This window comes from Cetorhinus maximus, chromosome 4 (assembly GCF_964194155.1).
Source record: "Cetorhinus maximus chromosome 4, sCetMax3.hap1.1, whole genome shotgun sequence".
Lineage (NCBI taxonomy): Eukaryota > Metazoa > Chordata > Chondrichthyes > Lamniformes > Cetorhinidae > Cetorhinus > Cetorhinus maximus.
Window position 1 is genome coordinate 66,147,996 of NC_135882.1, and position 18,544 is coordinate 66,166,539.

The 18,544-nt window shown below is 45.5% G+C and overlaps 1 pseudogene; it reads right to left on the reverse strand.

The window, feature by feature from the left end:
* Positions 1-15,860: 15,860 nt before the first annotated feature.
* On the reverse strand, positions 15,861-16,195 carry LOC144679322 (large ribosomal subunit protein eL42-like; annotated as a pseudogene).
* Positions 16,196-18,544: the final 2,349 nt, after the last annotated feature.

Here is an 18,544-nt window from a genome sequence, read left to right on the forward strand (position 1 = left end):
GGTAATCTCTCAGTATGTGATGCCATCAATGTAAATGATAGTGCCTGGATAGGTTAGTAAGCTGCACCTGCCACTGATCAATACCAGTGCTACAAATGCAGGGGAATTTTTTATGTTAACATATGCCTCATTAGTTACAAGGATGCACATATGAAAAGCTCATACAAATGCAAATATGGCCAAAGGACTGGCAAATGCAACACCCATGTTATATTCCAGAAAGCCAGTTAGTGAAGGATAGAACTGGAGACAACCTTTGCTCACTTTTAGATTTATTTTCAGCCAGTGTCAAAAATTACATCTCCTAACCTCAACAACCATAATTTCAGTCTGTGTCTCTTTATAGGGAATCAACTGATAGAAGCAATATTTCAAAACAAATTAAGTCAAAAATGCCATATCTTGTACAAAGCATTGCATTGCAAAACGTTTCTCCTATAGGTCCGTTAACTATTTCTTCATGCATGCAGTACACTTTGGAAAGCAATCACACAGTTGATTACTTGCATCCCACCCATTTAATTTGAGATTTTCTTTCTCTCCAGGATTTGTTTCAAGGTATCTTTTCTCACTCACACTTTTTGTAGAGTGTACACGTATAGCAGTCCATGTCCATATGCATCAAGACCTAGGCAATATTCAGGTTTGGGCTGATAAGTGCCAAGTAATATTCACGCCACACAAGTGGCAGACAATGGCCATCTCCGACAAGAAAGAATCTAACAATCACCCCTTGACATTCAATGGCATTACCATCACTAAATCCCACACTATCAACGTCCTGGGAGTGACCACTGACCAGAAACTGAACTGGACCAACCATACAAATACTGTGGCTAAAAGAGCAGCTCAGAGCCTTGGAATTCTGCAGAAAGTAAATCACCTTCTGACTCCCCAAAGCATGTCCACCATCTACAAGGCACAAATAAGGAGTGTGATGGAATACACTCTACTTGCCTAGATGGGTGCAGCTCCAACAACACTCAAGAAGCTCGACATCTTCCAGGACAAAGCAGCCCGCTTGATGGGACACCATCCAATACCTTCAACATTCACTCCCTCCATCACCAACACATAGTGGCAGCAGTGTGTACCATCTACAACAGGGGTAGGGAACATTTTTCTTATCATGGGCCATTCATACATAGACAAAATCGGTCTCAGGCCACACACACACACAAAAAAATCAACTTAATTTAATTTTTTTTAAAGAGAATACAGAAACGTTAAACTCACCTACTGTTTTAATGTGATGGCTGAATTTGAACATTATATTGTTAAATATTATTAGAGTAATTGAGCTGACACTTTTATCCAAAGCAAATTCGTAGTGATGATGTTAAGTGCTATTTGAAGGTGCTACTGTCATAGGTCTATATTTTTAGAAATCTTACTGTGGGCCAGATGAAATTGAGCAATATGGCGGATCTGACCCACGAGTCATAGGGTCCCCACCCCAGATCTACAAGATGCACTGCAGCAACTCACCAAGGCTCCAACAGCACCTTTCAAACCTGCGACCTCTACGACATAGAAGGACAAGGGCAGCAGATGCATGGGAACACCACCACCTGGAAGCTCCCCTTCAAGTCACACACCATCCTGACTAGCAACTATTTCGCCGTTCCTTCACTTCTTCTTATCGTGTCCACGGACAGTCTATACATGGCCCAGCCAGAACTGGACACATTTTTGCGCCATGTTGTTGAATTCAGCAAGATCTGCAACAGTGCAGGGTTCCTCTAGCGATAGGCATTGCAGGAAATGTTGCATAGTCTGTGGCTCAGTTCCACATTCACAAGTTGTCGGGCTGGTTGTATATCCCCATTTGCTTAGTGACACCTTTGAACGACCTACACCAGTCCTAAGTCTGTTAAGGCACCTCCAGGTTGCCCAGTTGCAATTAGCTCCTGGGGGAAGGCTTTCATCCGGTAGAATTTCCATCGCTGGGGGTTGTTCGAGACTGGCGAGCCGGTCTTTCCACAAGGCGATGCGGGCTTCAGATGGGGTTGATTGTAATGGAACAACACTGTTCATGAAGCTCTTCCTTGACTTTAGGCGGCTGGGTGTATGACCATATGACCTCTCATCTGATGTTTGACGGAGTCGCTCTTTCTTGCTGGCTACCGTTCTTATATCAGGGGGAGCGATACCCGCCAGGATATATAGGCTGTTGGTGTTTGTTGGTTTTAAACAACCTGTGATATGTCGGCAGCTTGCATTCAGAACAGCATCCATCTTCTTAGCATGAGTAGATATTTCCCATGCAGGGCAGGCGTATTCGGCAGTGGAATAGCAAAGAGCAAGTTCCTTCACTGTCACCGGGTCAGAATCCTGGAACTCCCTCCCCTACACCACATGGACTGCAGTGATTCAAGAAGGCGGTTCACCACCACCACCTTCTGAAGGGCAATTAGGGATGGGCAATAAATGCTGGCCTAGCCAGCGACACCCACATGCCATGAGCGAAGATATTTTTAAAAATTATTCCACCAAGAATGATTATATAACACTCAGTAGACATATTCAGTATGCCCAAAGTACAGAATCTCACTTAAAATATTTGGTAAATAGAATCCCATATCCACTGTCTCCACAACAGCCAGTGTCTCATAACAACAAGTACCCATAACAACCCTTTATATTTTCTCAACTTTCCAAGCAAAAGTACAGATCCCATTTTCACCTGTCAGAAGTATTATGAAGCCAGCTATACTCGAAAGCCTATCAGAAAGATTAGCACGTGAAACATTGCTTAAAATGACAAGCTACATATTCTTTGGGTCCCATAGATGTGAACTTAACTTTATATTTCTCCAGATTAAATTTTTTGGTTGTGGGACCGTGGGAGATATATTCCCACTGATGGCCAATTAAGCAACCACCGTTGAGGTTGCCACCTGTATTAAGGATGGTGGCCCGCTCCAAAGAGCTGCTGGCTCAATCAGAAAGCTGGCAGCTTAGCAGCCTCAGCAGTACCACTGCTCATAGTAGCCAGTGGCGAGGCTGCAGCGCATTGATGGATTGTCCCCCTCACAGACGGGTGAATGCGGACTGGGGACTGGCCCGGCAATCATGGGGTGGGGGGTGGTCACAGAGGGCATGTGGTTTCACAGGAAGGTCTCCCGACATCGGGGCCGGCCCTCCCCCATACCATTTCTGGCAAAATGCCCAAAGGTGGGAAGAGACCAGAATTGCCCACTTTAGTACACAGGGGCTCTTGAGGGGCACCATGCCTGCTAGCTTTTCCAACATTGGTAAAATGACATGGCAGCAGGAAGTTATTGAGCATGCTCTCTTTGTCATTTTGCCAGCCTTTCAGCCTCCCAGTCTGTGACCAAGGGGTTGGTAAAATTCTGGTTTGTGTTTCATCATAGTCCTCAATTCCAACACATCAAAACTAACATTTGGTCTAGTCTGAGCGCCCAACCAGTTCAACTGACCAATCCAGTTTTGCAATTGCTCAGTCTCTTCTTTAGATATAACATAACCTTTCCCTGGTGACCTAGCACAATTAACCAGGATGGGAATAGCACTCACTAAATATGATTGCTGTTACAATGAAGATTGCCCATTTTCCATGTTATTTTAACGAAAAACAAAGTGTTCACATTTTTTTTTACACATTCCCACAGCTACCTCGACTACAGCTCCTCACACCCTGCTTCCTATAAGGATTCCATCCCATTCTCTTAGTTCCTCTGCCTCCGTCGCATCTGTTCAGATGATGCCACCTTCCAAAAGGGTGCTTCTGACATGTCTCCCCTTTTACTTAGCCAAAGGATACCCTATTGTAGTTAACAGGGCCCTCAAACGTGTCTGACCCATTTCCTGCACTCTGCCCTCCCCCCTTCCCCTCTCTCCTAGAACCATGATAGGGTCCCCCTTGTCCTCCCTTTTCACCCCCCCCCTCAACATTCTGTAGGGACCATTCCCTCCATGACACGCTGCTCCACTCCTCCATCGCCCTCAACTCCTCATCCCCTTCCCACGGCACCTTCCCATGCAAACACAGAAGGTGCAACACCTGTCCCTTTACCTCTCCCCTCCTCACCATCCAAGGCCCCAAACGCTTCACTTGCACCTCTTTCAACTTGGTCTACTGTGTTCACTACTCCCAATGCGGTCTCCTCTATGTTGAGGAGAATAAATGCAGACTGGGCGACTGCTTTGCGGAACACCTTCACTCAGTCTGCATGCATGGCCAGGACCTTCCAGTCACTTGCCATTTCAACACACCATCCTGCTCTCATGCCCACATGTTTGTCCTTGGTCTGCTGCAACGTTCCAGTGAAGCTCAACGCAAACTGGAGGAACAGTACCTCATCTTCCAACTAGGCACTTTACAGCCTTCCGGACTTAACATTGAGTTCAACAATTTCAGACCATGAGCTCTCTCCTCCATCTTTTAAACAAAATTTTTTTTTTTTAGTTTATTTTAATTGTTATTACTTATTTATTTTTATTTATTTGTTCATTTTTAAAATCCTTTCCCCCCAAACCCTCCAACCCCCAACAAGGCCATCTGTCACTTGTTTCTATGTTGTGCTTTCACAGAGTGCTGGCCCATTCTTCTGCTATTAACACATGCTACTATCTTACCTTGATGCCACTATCAGCACCTTCTTTACTCTTTACCACCATTGTTAACACTCCCTTTGTCTTGAGTCCATGACATTTTTGTCAATCTCTCCTTAGTTCCCACCTATCCCACTCCCTCTTAACCCGTATAAAATCCATCACATTTCTACTTCTCTTTAGCTCTGAAGAAGAGTCATACGGACTCGAAACGCTAACTGCTTTTCTCTCTCCACAGATGTTGCCAGACCTGCTGAGTTTTTCCAGCCTTTTTTGTTTTTATTTTACAAGCTTTATATTAATGTATCAAGTTACACATTACAAGCATGCACCTCCCAACCCAACAACCACAGTTTCTGTCTATGTCTATTTATAGCACTCAAATGAATCCCCAGTTAATGCCCAATGCCTGCATACAATTAAACACAATTAATATACAATTAACATCCATCTACAAGAAAGAGGCATGGCATTTCCAAACCAATTTGCAGTTGTTGATAAATATAGGGATGATTTACCTCAGCTTTGTTATTGAGTAAATAGAAATAGATTTATTCCGCTCAACATTGAGATGCTGACAGGAAACATGAATTTGTGTGATTAACAAAAGAAATTCAAGGGAGGTTAGAAAAGAACATTGACACAGAGGGTGGTTTGAGTGTGGAATTCTCTGCCACAAACTGTTCTTGAAGCAGGCATGTGTTATTTGCATGAGAAAGGTTATTAAAGGATAGGGGCCACAAGCAAAAGAATGGGATTAGACCAATTGGTTTATGTAAGGAAAAGCAATGGTGCAGAATTGCTGGGTTGAATAGTCTCTTTCTCCACTGTGACACTGTATGATTCTATGATAATTTTCATTAATATCAATGGAAAAATCATTAGGTCTCACAGATGTTATTTGGCATTGGCATTAATATAAAAAATGGTATTTGTTCATAGTTTTTAAAAACAGGATTCTAGTGTAATCTGTAATATTTTTGGATAGGCTTGAAACCATGATGGTAGGGCAATGTAAGAGTATTGGAATTATGTGTGGGCAAAACAGGCATTAGGTCCATCACATATGTTCTGTTTCAGGGTGTCTTAACAAATTTTCATTACGCATGATCACAGCATGAATCACACTGGAAATTTAATTCCAATGTGCCTGCTCCTTTCATGATTCTTCAGTGGTGGCTCAATGGCAACTGCCACCATAAGATCAGTTTTATAAATTTGTTCCTGTGGAGCTGGAAGTGTTCCTTGACTCCATGGGGCAGAATTTTCAGTTCGACTTGCGGGGGGCGGGCCCCGCATGTCCATGTGTAAATGACACGCGGTGACGTTGGGCGAGTGTCCCGACGTCACTGCGCGCCATCACGATATTTCGCTGGGCGGGCACGAGATGAAGTCTGACGTGTGCTTGCCATTAATTAACGGGCCGCTTAAAGCTCTTTAGTGTTCAATCAACGCACGGGTTGGCGCACAGGTGCAACGGGCAGGCGGGCAGGAGACATTTGTATTAACCTCATCGACAGGCAGGATAAGAGGGCTCTGAGAGGTCGTGAATCTGTTCTGTGAAGTATTTGTTGTTGAAAGTTTTTCAAACTTGCCTGTGTGATCTGCAGTACTTCAAAACGCATCTCAGCTGCTTTTTCTGGATTCTTAACCATCAGGCCACAGTGAGGAATCTTTTCTGGGCCTGCAGGTTTCAGGATGTCTTCTCTTAGCCTGGGTATGGGAGCTGATCTGTCCACTGGAGGCAACTCCTCTGAGGAGGAAGGGAGAGCTAGAAGGGGGAAGTGGCCAGGAGTGCACATTCAGCCTCCAGGGGGAGCCACCTTTGGGAGGACAAGCACAAGGGGCACAGGGCCAAGAGGTAGTCCAAGGCAGAAGGGGCCACAGAAGACGCCACTATCCTGCTGCCAGGGTATACAGGCGGAAAAGCAGCTACCTTAATGTGTCTGAGGTGCAGTGCCGAAGGAGGCTCCGACTGTCAAGGGAGACAGTCAACTATATCTGTCAGATAATTGGGCCTGAGATCTCCCCTAACTGTCTGGGTGGACACCCCATGCCAGCGACTCTGAAGGTCACAGCTGCCCTCAACTTCTATGTCTCTGGCTCCTTCCAGGGCTCAGTGGGTGATCTTTGCGGTGTCTCCCAATCAGCAGCCCACACTTGTGTCTAGCAGGTTACAGATGCTCTGTTCAGGTGTGCATTGACCTTCATCCACTTCCGTTGGGACCAGGCAAGCCAGGCAGAGCGAGCCAGAGGCTTCGCGACCATTGCTGGCTTCCCCCGTGTCCAGGGTGCAATAGACTACACATGTGGCCATCAAGGCGCCAGCAGGTGGGCCGGGTGCCTTCATCAACAGGAAGGGCTTCCACTCCATGAACGTGCAGATAGTGTGTGATCACAGGATGCAGATTCCACAAGTCTGTGCAAGGTACCCAGCTCCCACGATGCCTACATCCTCAGACACTCCCAGGTGCCGGGACTCTTCAGTGCTCCAGCCCGGCTGGATGGATGGCTGCTGGGTGACAAGGGCTATCCCCTCAGAAGGTGGCTCATGACACCTCTCCGCCATCCAATATCAGAAGCTGAGCAGCGGTACAATAGGAGCCACGGCACCACAAGGGCTGTGGTGGAGAGAGCCATTGATCTTCTCAAGATGCGCCTCCGATGCCTGGACTGCCCAGGGGGCGCACTCCAATACCCCCACGATTGTGTGTCGGTGATAGTGGTTGCATGCTGTGCTCTCCACAATCTTGCGCTGGAAAGGGGGGACGCAGTGGACAATGAAAACGTCTCCAGCAGTGATTCCAAGGATGAGCAGGCACAGGGAAATGCTGAGGGGCTAGACGCTGACCCAGGACTACTCCAGGGAGACAGGGTCACGCGGAATGCTTTAATCCAATGAACCTTCAGCTAGCACAACACAGATGGATCACCAGGACAAGACTGGGCTGCCGCCTCAATATTCGACACCTAAGTGCAAAATCTGCGAGGTAAGCAGCACTAACTAAGGGCCTTGTAAATAAAGCTGAATGTCCAGCAAATAACTCATTACACTTTTGTCACCCATACATATGCAGTAGAAGCGAGGCACCCTCAGCCATGGTCACACATCTGCATTTAGTTTGTGAAGCAGAAGAACTTTTCACAAAGAGAAATCACTATTGTTAATAATCAAAAAGAAATCATAAGGACCTCATCTCAGCCAACACATAAACACCAGTGAGAAACCCATGGTGTGCCTAAGGTGCCTTATGCTTTCATTTCTGGGTGCTACGTCTAGGTGCTGCCCCATCGCTCGGAGTGATATCTGAGACAGCCTGCTGACTCTGCTGTCCTGTTGGCCTCGATGACCTTGGCGGTCATCCTCTGGCCCTGGAGCCTGTGCTGGCCCCGCCTGAGGGGGATCTGCTAATTCCACAGCTGGCATCTCCCCAGTCGTCGCAGCCTCACCGGTCACTGGGAGAGGGACGGAGGAGCTGCAGCCCTCATCCAGAGCCCCCTGAGAGGAGCTTGCAGAGATGGCAGGCAGCTGCTGCGCCGACGTGAGGTTGCTTTGGACCTCCTTGCTCACCATGGATGGATAGGCAACGAGCTGGGATGTGAGGGCTTACTAGTCAGAGCGCACCCCCAGGAAGCCCTCACATCCCAGCTCTCCACGAGAGTCGCCACTCTCTCCATGGAGGACGCTTGGCGCTTGGACATGTGGCTCATTGCTTCAGCGAGCATCCATGTAGATTCCTCCAGCACAGAGACAATGCCAAGCATAGCCTCAGGTCTCTCCACCAGATGCTCCCGCACACCCGGCCGCATTTCATACCCCTGCTGCATCACAGACGACTCCTGGGGCACATCATCAGCCACCGACTGAGCACTTGCCTGGTCCCCTGCAGTCCTCCGACTGCTGGCGCCATGGGCACTCTCTGTCTCTACCAACTCCTCTAGCGACTGTGAATTGCCCTCATCGCTGTGCCCCGGGACACTAGCCGTTGTCCTAATTCCCACCGAGGTGCTCGTATCTGCGCTGGTGCCTGCCTGGCAGAGATGGTGTGACGCTGGTGAGACTTCAGGCCCCTCAGGTATGAGAGGGGGCCTCTGCTGCTGCTCCTCCTAGCTGTGTTCTGATGATGCTGAAAGGAAGAACAAGGACATTGGATCAGTTAGCATGCAGGCAATGACAAAGTTCATCCCGGCTCATTATGCGCTCAACCATCCATAACCAATGGTCCAGCAATGTTGCAACAATAACTAATTTAACAATCATCAGTGCTATGGCTGTTGGGAGAACAATACTGACCTCACTTATGGGCATAAATGCCTGGCTGTGCACCCCAGTCTCACCGACACCAGTAGACCTGGGTGCATGGCGCCTCTCCAGTTCTCCAGCCTCTCCTGCTCGAAGCGACTTAGTATGGAGAGCTGTGCCTGGCCGCCTCCAGTCCTCACGCGCTTGGCCATGTTCTGCACATTCTTCTCCTGAAAAATAGGGAAGAGCATTGATTAGGGCAAATTACACATGGACTCTGCTCATGCACCACACATCCCAAACAGAGTGGGATGTATCAGGCCTCCAGTGCCTCCTCACCCTGCTGCTGCCGATCATTCAGGCAAAGATGCTAGGCCTGTTCCCCACACCCCCCACCGCCCCCTTGGACACCATGCTGCCTACATCACATTAGGAACCACACAGTATTTCCTCCCATAGCAAAGAGGTGTAAGCATGTGCAGCGTAGATTGCAGCAGATGGTTCGTTGCCATGCCACCTTGAAGCTCCCCTCCTACCATCTCATCACCCTGACTAGGACATGTCCTGGAGTTCTGAGTCTGCGACTAGCTGCAGCTCCTCCAGGTTGCCCCCAAACCAGTCATGTGGGACTCAGATCAACACATGCTGCAGGGGAAAACTCATCTCCTCATGACCCACTCAGGCTGACCTCAGAATGGGCACTACTTGCTTGCCCACCCAGCAAAGGAAAAATACCGTCAATGATTCAATGCAGTAACGACATTGAGACTTGGAGGGGGGCCCGGCCGCAGAGGATAAGCCTACCTGCTGGGTTAAATGCCCAATGCCAACATGGTACTCACCCTGCCAGTGTGCAACAAATCATTGAAGCACTTATGGCACTGGATCCAGGTGCGCCGCACCACCTCGCAGGAGCTCATCATCTCCGGCACTGCCTCCCAGGCACGTTTCATCATGTGGTGGGGCCTCCTCCTCCCGTCCTAGGGAACCAAAACCTCCTGCCATGCTGCCACCTCCTCGAAGAAGGCAACAAGGCAGTCATCAGAAAAATGAGGGGCACACTGGCCTACCCTCCAGCCTGACCTGCTCACCTGAACCCTTCTGCTGCGGCCTGAAGCTGGCCATTGTAAGCAGCCTAAAAAAGGCTGCCAGGCCTTCTTTTAAACAGATTGTCGGGTTGCCATTGGACCCGGTGGTCTGTGCACGCCTGCCGCCGCCCATACACTCCAGCTATCCTCGAGAGTCGGGAAATACGCTGGGCAGGCCTTAATTGGCCCGCCTGCGTAAAATGGCAGCGTGGACCCAATCGCAGGCGTCGATCGGTCTGCGCCCGCTCCCGCTCTGCCCTCCCCACCAGACGGAAATTCAGCCCATGTTATTCATGATTGACTCTCCCCATGCACCCTACCGACCCCAAATTTGCTATTCTAAATTACCCCAGGACTTAGCCTTGGGTGCTGCTGTCAAGATAAGTGGCACAAAATTCATTTTAATAAATATAGTTGATCTCCCTGTGGCGGCTGCTGCCCAGATTGAGGCCTGAGCCCAATTTTGGGTCTTCCTCAGGCCTCCTGCATTAGGCTGCACATTGCGACTGCATCATTATGTTCCCACCTGAACTTGGGTAATGACAGATTTCTACCTCTAGATCTTTATTGGATTGTGGGTTTCAGCTAAATAGAAACCTTTATTTGACTGATATTCTTTGGATTGTAATCAAACCATTTTCTTCCACAGGAGTCAATTCCCCAAACTCAACACAATTTGCCAGGTGATTCTATCAGATCTTCTAATGATGTGGAAACTCTTGATTTATCATTCATGTTGCCCTTCCACTTTCACTGGCAAATCAGCAAATAAACCAAGCAGTTATCCCTATTGGACAAGAACTTTTCAAACTGCTGACAAGATTCATTAAAAGCATGTCTGGAAACAAAATTATCTTTGCAGAATCATCTAATTCCATAGATGTCTGTGACAGACATGCTGTGCCTTGTTTCACTAATTGAAGGGGTAAAAAATAGACAATAACTCTCAAATAGCTTCCTGCGTTATTGTCTCATTATCTTACAGTGGATGCAATCTACTATATGTTGTAATATTAGCCAAATAATATACATTCAGGTACTGCAACCCTTACAGATTTATAGGATGAAAAAGCCTTCAGCTAGAACCTAACAATGAGCTTGTTTCACAATACTGTTATTTTAAAAAGTGAAAAATTACTGTCTGCAAACATGAAAAGGTTATTCATCAAAATGTCTTGAGATCCAGAAACAGTTATTGAGACCTGAAGCCTAGCTGAATACAGTTACATTTTTACAATTTTGATTTATCAGCCTTCAGTTGAATCTAAATTGTTATTCAAAAACTATACAACTGTATGGTTGACTTTTTTATCTATAGTATATCTAATCAGTTTTGTTCCATAATGTGCAAAATGATTAAACATTGAAAATGAGAGTGGTAAATCAATAGCAGGCTGTACACATGCAACACCATAGTAACCACAGTTCCATCAATCAAATATTTGGACCTTATCATTTGAGTGCATCTAGACTCACCAAACCTTCAAACTCATAGCAGCTATTGATGGATGTGGCATTAAATTGTAACATAAGAAGTGAGACCTAAAGAGCTAACAGTGTGTCATGTAAACACCTGCTGCAGCGCAGTGATATTGAACATGGTTATACGGAAGCTCATTCAGAATTCAATTGAGTCCTGTCTGTAATTCAAGAGTAAAAGTTGCAGGACACACCCAATGGTCCACAATGTTTTAATTTCACAGCTGAAATGGTTTTGTCTCATTATCAGCAGTACTTTGATCATCTGCAGTTATTGAGTTGTTTTGGAATAGCTCCTTACTACTATTCAATGTCAGATCTGAAGTTTGGTTCATAACTGTTTTCAGAATCACTTGAGGTGTTGGATTTAAGGTAGTAAATATTCATATGGACCAGGAAGATCACTGCTTTATACTGAGTTAACTGATCTCAGCAGGGGCAGACATAATGCAGTATAATTAACCTTAATGCCTCTGGGCTGAGAAGAAAGACACCCAGGGTTTCCATTATTGTCTTTTACCTTGCTGTAAACTGTGTGTATTTGTGTGTTTGCCCACATACGTATGCAATCATCTGTTTGTGTTTGTGTATGTGTATGTGTGTGTGGGCACACATTCATGCATGAGCCAGCTAAGGGCCCAGGCTATTATGTTCACCATGGGCAAACAGGTTAGCGACAATGTCTTGGGTCACACATCAAAAATTGTCACTTGGATGAATGTGGAACTAAATCTTTGCATGCTTCAGTTCCTTCAGGAGAACAAGAAAGGAAAAAGGGAATAAATAAGACCAGAATTTTATCAGCTCTTTGGAGATGGCCTAGGAGATGGGTGGGGTGGGAAAATGGCAACGGAAGGCATCGGGAGGTAAGCTGGATATTCCCAGTGGCGAGAATGAGAGTGACTTGGCTGGCCACTGACTGGAGGCAGGCAGCCAATTAATTGGCCTCATGAAGGTCATTTTACCATCCCTCCAGCATTTTACTGGTATCGGACAGCCCCTCAACCAGGTGAGGAGTCCACCAGCTGCGTCAACGTGGCATCCAAGTAGCTTCCCAGGGGTAATCCTCTCCAGAGGCTCCATGGCCCACAGAGGGGTCCACCAGCAGCAATGGCCAACCCGTGACTCTGACACCACCTCTGGCACATCAATATTTTTTCTGCTGACTCCTCAAGGGTGCCTCAATATGAAGGCGCCGTCTCTTTCCCCTTGCAGCTCAGCAGTGGTCATCTCCATCGGTGTCACTGCCCAAGCTACAGAGCTGCCAGCCCTCTGATTGAGCCAGCAACTTGGAGAGGCAGCCCCCTCATCCTAAATGCGGCAACAGTTCTGGTGGTGGCCTCTTAATTGCCCGACACAGTAAAATAGTCACCGTGGTCCCGCTATTCGCCCACACAGGCTTGGGATCTGCAATTGGTGCTGATTTCAAGACTCAGGACTCATAAAAGCAGGACCTAAATGTTTTGTATTGCAAAATTAGAATAAGGCCCTAAATAAAAGCATTGTTTACAGCAACCTTTGCCATGTGACCATATTGTTATTACAATCACAGTTCTGTATTATCCTATAGAAACAATTTGCAGCCACTGCTGTCTAAAGAACTGTCATTGCTTTACATTGAGATGTCTGAAATCTATGATGTGTAGTGACTGTCTAGACTTAGTCCTTGTTCAACAATTTAAGTCAATTTATCAATTCCCTTCACAATCATTCTTCTTTGGGTTATTTTGAAGGATGGATTTTAAAGTTATGAATGTTACACTTCCACTGCCAAATTGTCGCCGCAAGATTTACCCGTTAGAAATCCCTTAAAAAGTACAAATGCACCACAAAAACAAAATAAAACTGCTTGAACAAAATAAAGCCCTTACCTTTCAGATATTTTCTGGCTCAAAATTCCAGAGGCTAGAAAGTTCCATTCTTTCCCAGGATTTGCCAAGAATTTGGAGCAGAATCTAGTTACTTTGCTCCAAAGTAACTGGATTCTGCCCCAGAATTAAAAACAAAAAACTGCGGATGCTGGAAATCCAACCGTGTCCGGCCCATCTCCCGCGCATCCGCCCTCACGCCTTCTCCTCCCTCCCAGAAACATGATAAGGTCCCCCTTGTCCTCACTTATCACCCCACCAGCCTCCGCACTCAAAGGATCATCCTCCGCCATTTCCGCCAACTCCAGCATGATGCCACCACCAAACACATCTTCCCTTCACCCCCCCCTGGCGGCATCCCGCAAGGATCGTTCCCTTCGGGACACCCTGGTCCACTCCTCCATCAACCCCTACTCCTCAACCCCCACCTACGGCACCTCCCCATGCATACGCAAAAGATGCAACACCTGCCCCTTCACTTCCTCTCTCCTCACCGTCCAAGGGCCCAAACACTCCTTTCAAGTGAAGCAGCATTTCACTTGTATTTCCCCCAACTTAGTCTACTGCATTCGTTGCTCCCAATGCGGTCTCCTCTACATTGGAGAGATCGAATGCAAACTGGGCGACCGCTTTGCAGAACACCTGCTGTCTGTCCGTAAGAATGTCCCAAGCCTCCCTGTCGCTTGCCATTTTAACACTCCACCCTGCTCTCTTGCCCACATGTCTGTCCTTGGCTTGCTGCATTGTTCCAGTGAAGCTCAACGCAAACTGGAGGAACAGCACCTCATCTTCCGACTAGGCACTTTACAACCTTCCAGACTGAATATTGAATTCAACAACTTTAGATCTTGTACTCCCTCTTCCATCCCCACCCCTTTTCCATTTCTTCCCCCTCCCTTTTGTTTTTTCCAATAATTTATATAGATTTTTCTTTTCCCACCTATTTCCATTATTTTTTAAATTTATACCTTTTATGCGCTGTTAGTCTTATTTCACCTCACCCCCACTAGAGCTGTACCTTGTGTGTCCTGCCATCCATTCTTAATTAGCACATTCTCTTAGATAATATCACCACCTTCAACACCTCTTTGTTCTTTTGTTTGTGACATCTTTTGATTATCTGCTCCTATCACTGCTTGCTTGTCCCTACAACCACCCCCCCACCTCACTTCTACCCCCCCCTCCCCCCCCCCCCATCTTAAACCAGCTTATATTTCACCCCTCTCCTAATTTTACTCAGTTCTGTTGAAGGGTCATGAGGACTCGAAACGTTAACTTTATTCTTCTCCGCCGATGCTGCCAGACCTGCTGAGTTTTTCCAGGTAATTCTGTTTTTGTTTTGGATTCTGCCCCATTTGTACTTGTTCTTTAAATTCAGAAGGTAGAGGCTGTGAATGGATCTTCTTCACAACTCCCATATGTTAAGGGAGTTTTGTGAAAGAGTGAGTACCCTGCTCTATGTGCCTCAGCACAATTTGCTCCAGCTCAGATTTGGTGTGAGTAATAAAATTAAACTTTGGATGGATTGATCCTTCTCAAAGACATCTATTTGCTCCATTGAGAGTAGAACCACACAGGATCATTTTCCCTAGGCTACATCGGGCCCTTACTCCACTAAAGTTGCTTAGCACTGTGCTAGTATTCTGGCTGACACTTCTGAGCAGGCACCACTGACGCACTCACCCTGATCATTCAAGTGACCTCTCCCCAACATTTTAGAAGGGGTGTCAGCTTGGGGCTAATACAGACAGCTGCACTAGTACTTGTGGAAAGGACCCTTGGAAATCTAAGAGCCTCAGTTCTTAAAATCAAATTGAACTAATAATTGGTGGGCTTTTGACCTCAGTGTAAGTGCCAGGATTGGCAGAACAGATATATAGGCCATTAACTTTGCTGGTTCTCTAATTTTAATAATTTGAATGGGTTCCCGCATTACTATGGTCACACCTTGGGTACCTGCCAGATTCAATGTGCAACTTTTTTGGCAAGTTTTGTAATTGTTTTACAGGATTATTGAATTTTACATTTACGACAAATGTTATTTGGAGGGGTTTATAGTAAGGGAGGATGAGAAAGCAGTATGGCAGCAATGAGCTTTTGCTATCTATTTAAACTTGACTAAACCATATGGCTATATGAGCCAGTGAGAAAAGTCTGAGGCATTTAAATGGCATCACATGCTCACCACAAGAGTTTTAGGCCTGGATTATGCTCCAGATCATTGCCTGTTTTGGCTGGTTCTGGACTTGACAATAGAAGAAAATGGGGGAGGGAGAACTCTCAGTGAATCTCCAAACGCCCACCTGAATGTTCCTCTACACCCTCATGGGGATGATCTTATTGGCTACCCACTGTTCATTCCACCAAATCTAAGTGGTGGAGAATGGATGGGATATAGATTCTGTGAGATTTCCCTCCATTTCTCTTCCTCCTGAGAAAAGCCTTAGTATTAAAAATACCTTTGTCAATTCCGAGTGGGGGGCCAGGCATCATGAAAGACTTTTAAAGAGTGTTTTTTTTGCCTAGAATCTTCTTCTACTTTCAACCCCTGTGTATCTTTTTTAACTTTAATTAATTTTATTGTGAATGTGTACTCCTAAAAACACAGAGAATGCAGCTTAGAATTGGATGACTTGGCCCTTCCTCTTCTTGTCTCCACCCAGCTCAAAGTGCTTGCACTTCTTGATGGCCAGCGTTCTCTTTGATCGACAATTGGGCTCCACACACTCCAGTCTCTGCACAATCTTCTTTGTGGTCTTGGCCTTTTCCCAAAATATAGGCTTTGTCTGTCTACCTTAACCACTCTGCTTTCTGTCATAATGCCTCTTACCTTGTGTGTATAAGGAATCCTTTCCCTTCTTGTATTGAGTAATCTTGTGGGGCTGGTGTCTACGACATTTCTTGTAGCATGTCCTCTGTGTCTTTTGTACGTTGACCATCTTGCCAACCCAGCAGTGAGCGGAGAGAGATAACAATGAAAATCCCAAAGCGAGAATCATACCCCTAGCCCAACGAGACAGCTCATAACAGTATAAATAGCAGAGGATGGTTTTGATCCATTGACCTCTGGGTTATAGGCCCAGCATGTTTCCACTGCACCACCCTGCTCCTGTAACACCAATGGAGACTGTTTAATTCTGTCCCATTGTTAGCTGAAGTCTTTTGAACAGCTGTAGTGAATGAAACTCTGCAGCAGCACATGGATTTAGCAAAGAGGCAGACTCCCAACAAGGAGCACAATTTAAGTGGGAGCTTGCCCAAAACATGTAACTAATCTTGCCTGGGGAAAATGGAATGAAGTTTGGAAGGCATGCCCCTTTTTTGTTGGGAACCCCAGCAATAAGAAAATCAAGAAACATCTATGTTTGTGATCATTGTTTATTAAATGTTTCTATCACCTCTGTCCTAATCTATCTCCAGAAACATCCAGTGGGATAAACAGAGGCATTGAATCACAATTCATGTCCTTGTTGTCCAGATGTATTTTTTCATTATTAGTGACCAAACTGAGATTATTGAAACACATCTCATGTATATAAAAGAGTACAATTTAGTGAGAACAGAACTGTGAAGGAGGAATTATGAAGAAATATGCAGAGTATCTATGGTTTCTCTACGCTGAAAATTAATACACCCCAGAGAAATATTCTGTTTCAGCAATTTAATTCTATGTGCCAATAATTTTGAGATCAGGTAACAATATTGGAAAACAAAATCCCCTCCTTTGAAGCAATTTCAGTCAAAGTAAGCTTTTTGGGTTGAAAAATTTACCTGTTGCAAAGAATTAATTTATTTTTCTAAAATAATTAGCTTTGAGGTGGGCAATATGTTCTAATTTGTTTCAAATCTGTATAATCTGTACAGGACAACAGGAAGCCTTTTGATACCTAACTGAAGTTGAGTGCTGCTTTGGGCCCAACAAGAAACCTTGGACCTCCCCTGCCCCAGGCTTGTCTCCCTCTATTTCAACAATTATGTCTTTACTTCTACCATCCAAAATTTGACTCCCCCTACCTTCAGACAGGATTGATGACCCTCCAGGATTGTCCTGAAGTCTCCATGAATTGGAAATTAATCTTCAAGCCACTGCTGTGAGGAACCAGAGAAAATGATAGGAGCATTATAAAGAAATGCGGGGACAAAATTCACTAAACCCTAAAAGCGGGCACAGGGATCCCAATGTGATTAACCCTACCTTGGTTCCTTCCAATGTAGGTAGCATGAGTATGGGTTGGGTGTCCACTTTTCCTAGCATTAGAAAGATCCCTTACTAAATGTAAAAGTTTCCACGTAGTTTAAAATATGGATTTGCACCAGACTGAGTTATGTATTTGCTGGTTTGCTGTATATTTTAGATGCCTAATTTATCTCAGAGCAATGCAGAGGTAACAGTAGTCCCAAATCTACAACAGATTTATTGACAGTACATTAAAATATTTCAAAACTTACAGGATTTCCTACATACATATTTTCTGCCCAGAACCAGATCCTTTCTGGAACATTGTCTCTTGTGTCAGCACTTAACTTTCTAGCTCTACCCACAGGCTTAAAGTCAAGTATAACTAACAAGGATCAGTTGTCAGAATAACATAATCAAACACAGATCAATCAAACCATTGAACACGGCAGACTGCAGTTATGCTAGGTTTCACATTTCTTGACTTCGCTTAGTAAGTCAGCCTGTAGACCATATGAATTGTGCATTTGAATCATTTACAAGCAAAATATCTAATAATGTCTTCAAGTGCACATTTTCTAAGTAATCATCTGTGGGAAGGTATCTGCCCTCCCATCGTATTGTCTCCCCCCATCCACCCACCACTTGTGTAGGTTGGAAAATGGCGAATGTGCTGCCTGAAATTTGTGCTCATGGTATGCTCAGAACTCAAAGTTTGCCTTTTATGTGAACTGTTCTTCTTGCTCCATTTCATGCTTTAGATGTATATTTTTACAATTATTAGGTTTATAGAAATGTCATGTTTTGGGACTGTGCCTATATTTTAAAGTAAAATGAAGTGAGTTGATTCAAATGCACAACTCATAGGGTCTATAGGCTGAATTATCAAGCAAAGTCAAGAGATATGAAATCTCTTCTAGCTGGTAGCCTCATGCAGCCTGGGCTTCACACAGGCTGTAGCATAACTGCAGTTATGAAGTTTGCTTGACAGCAAGTCCGGGAGGTTTGATTGTTAAGAGTTTAAAGGGGGCCCAGGCGGGTTTACTGGGAAGAAGGTGCATGGTGTTTACACTTGGAGACAATGGCAGCAGCCTTTGTGCTAATAGTGGAT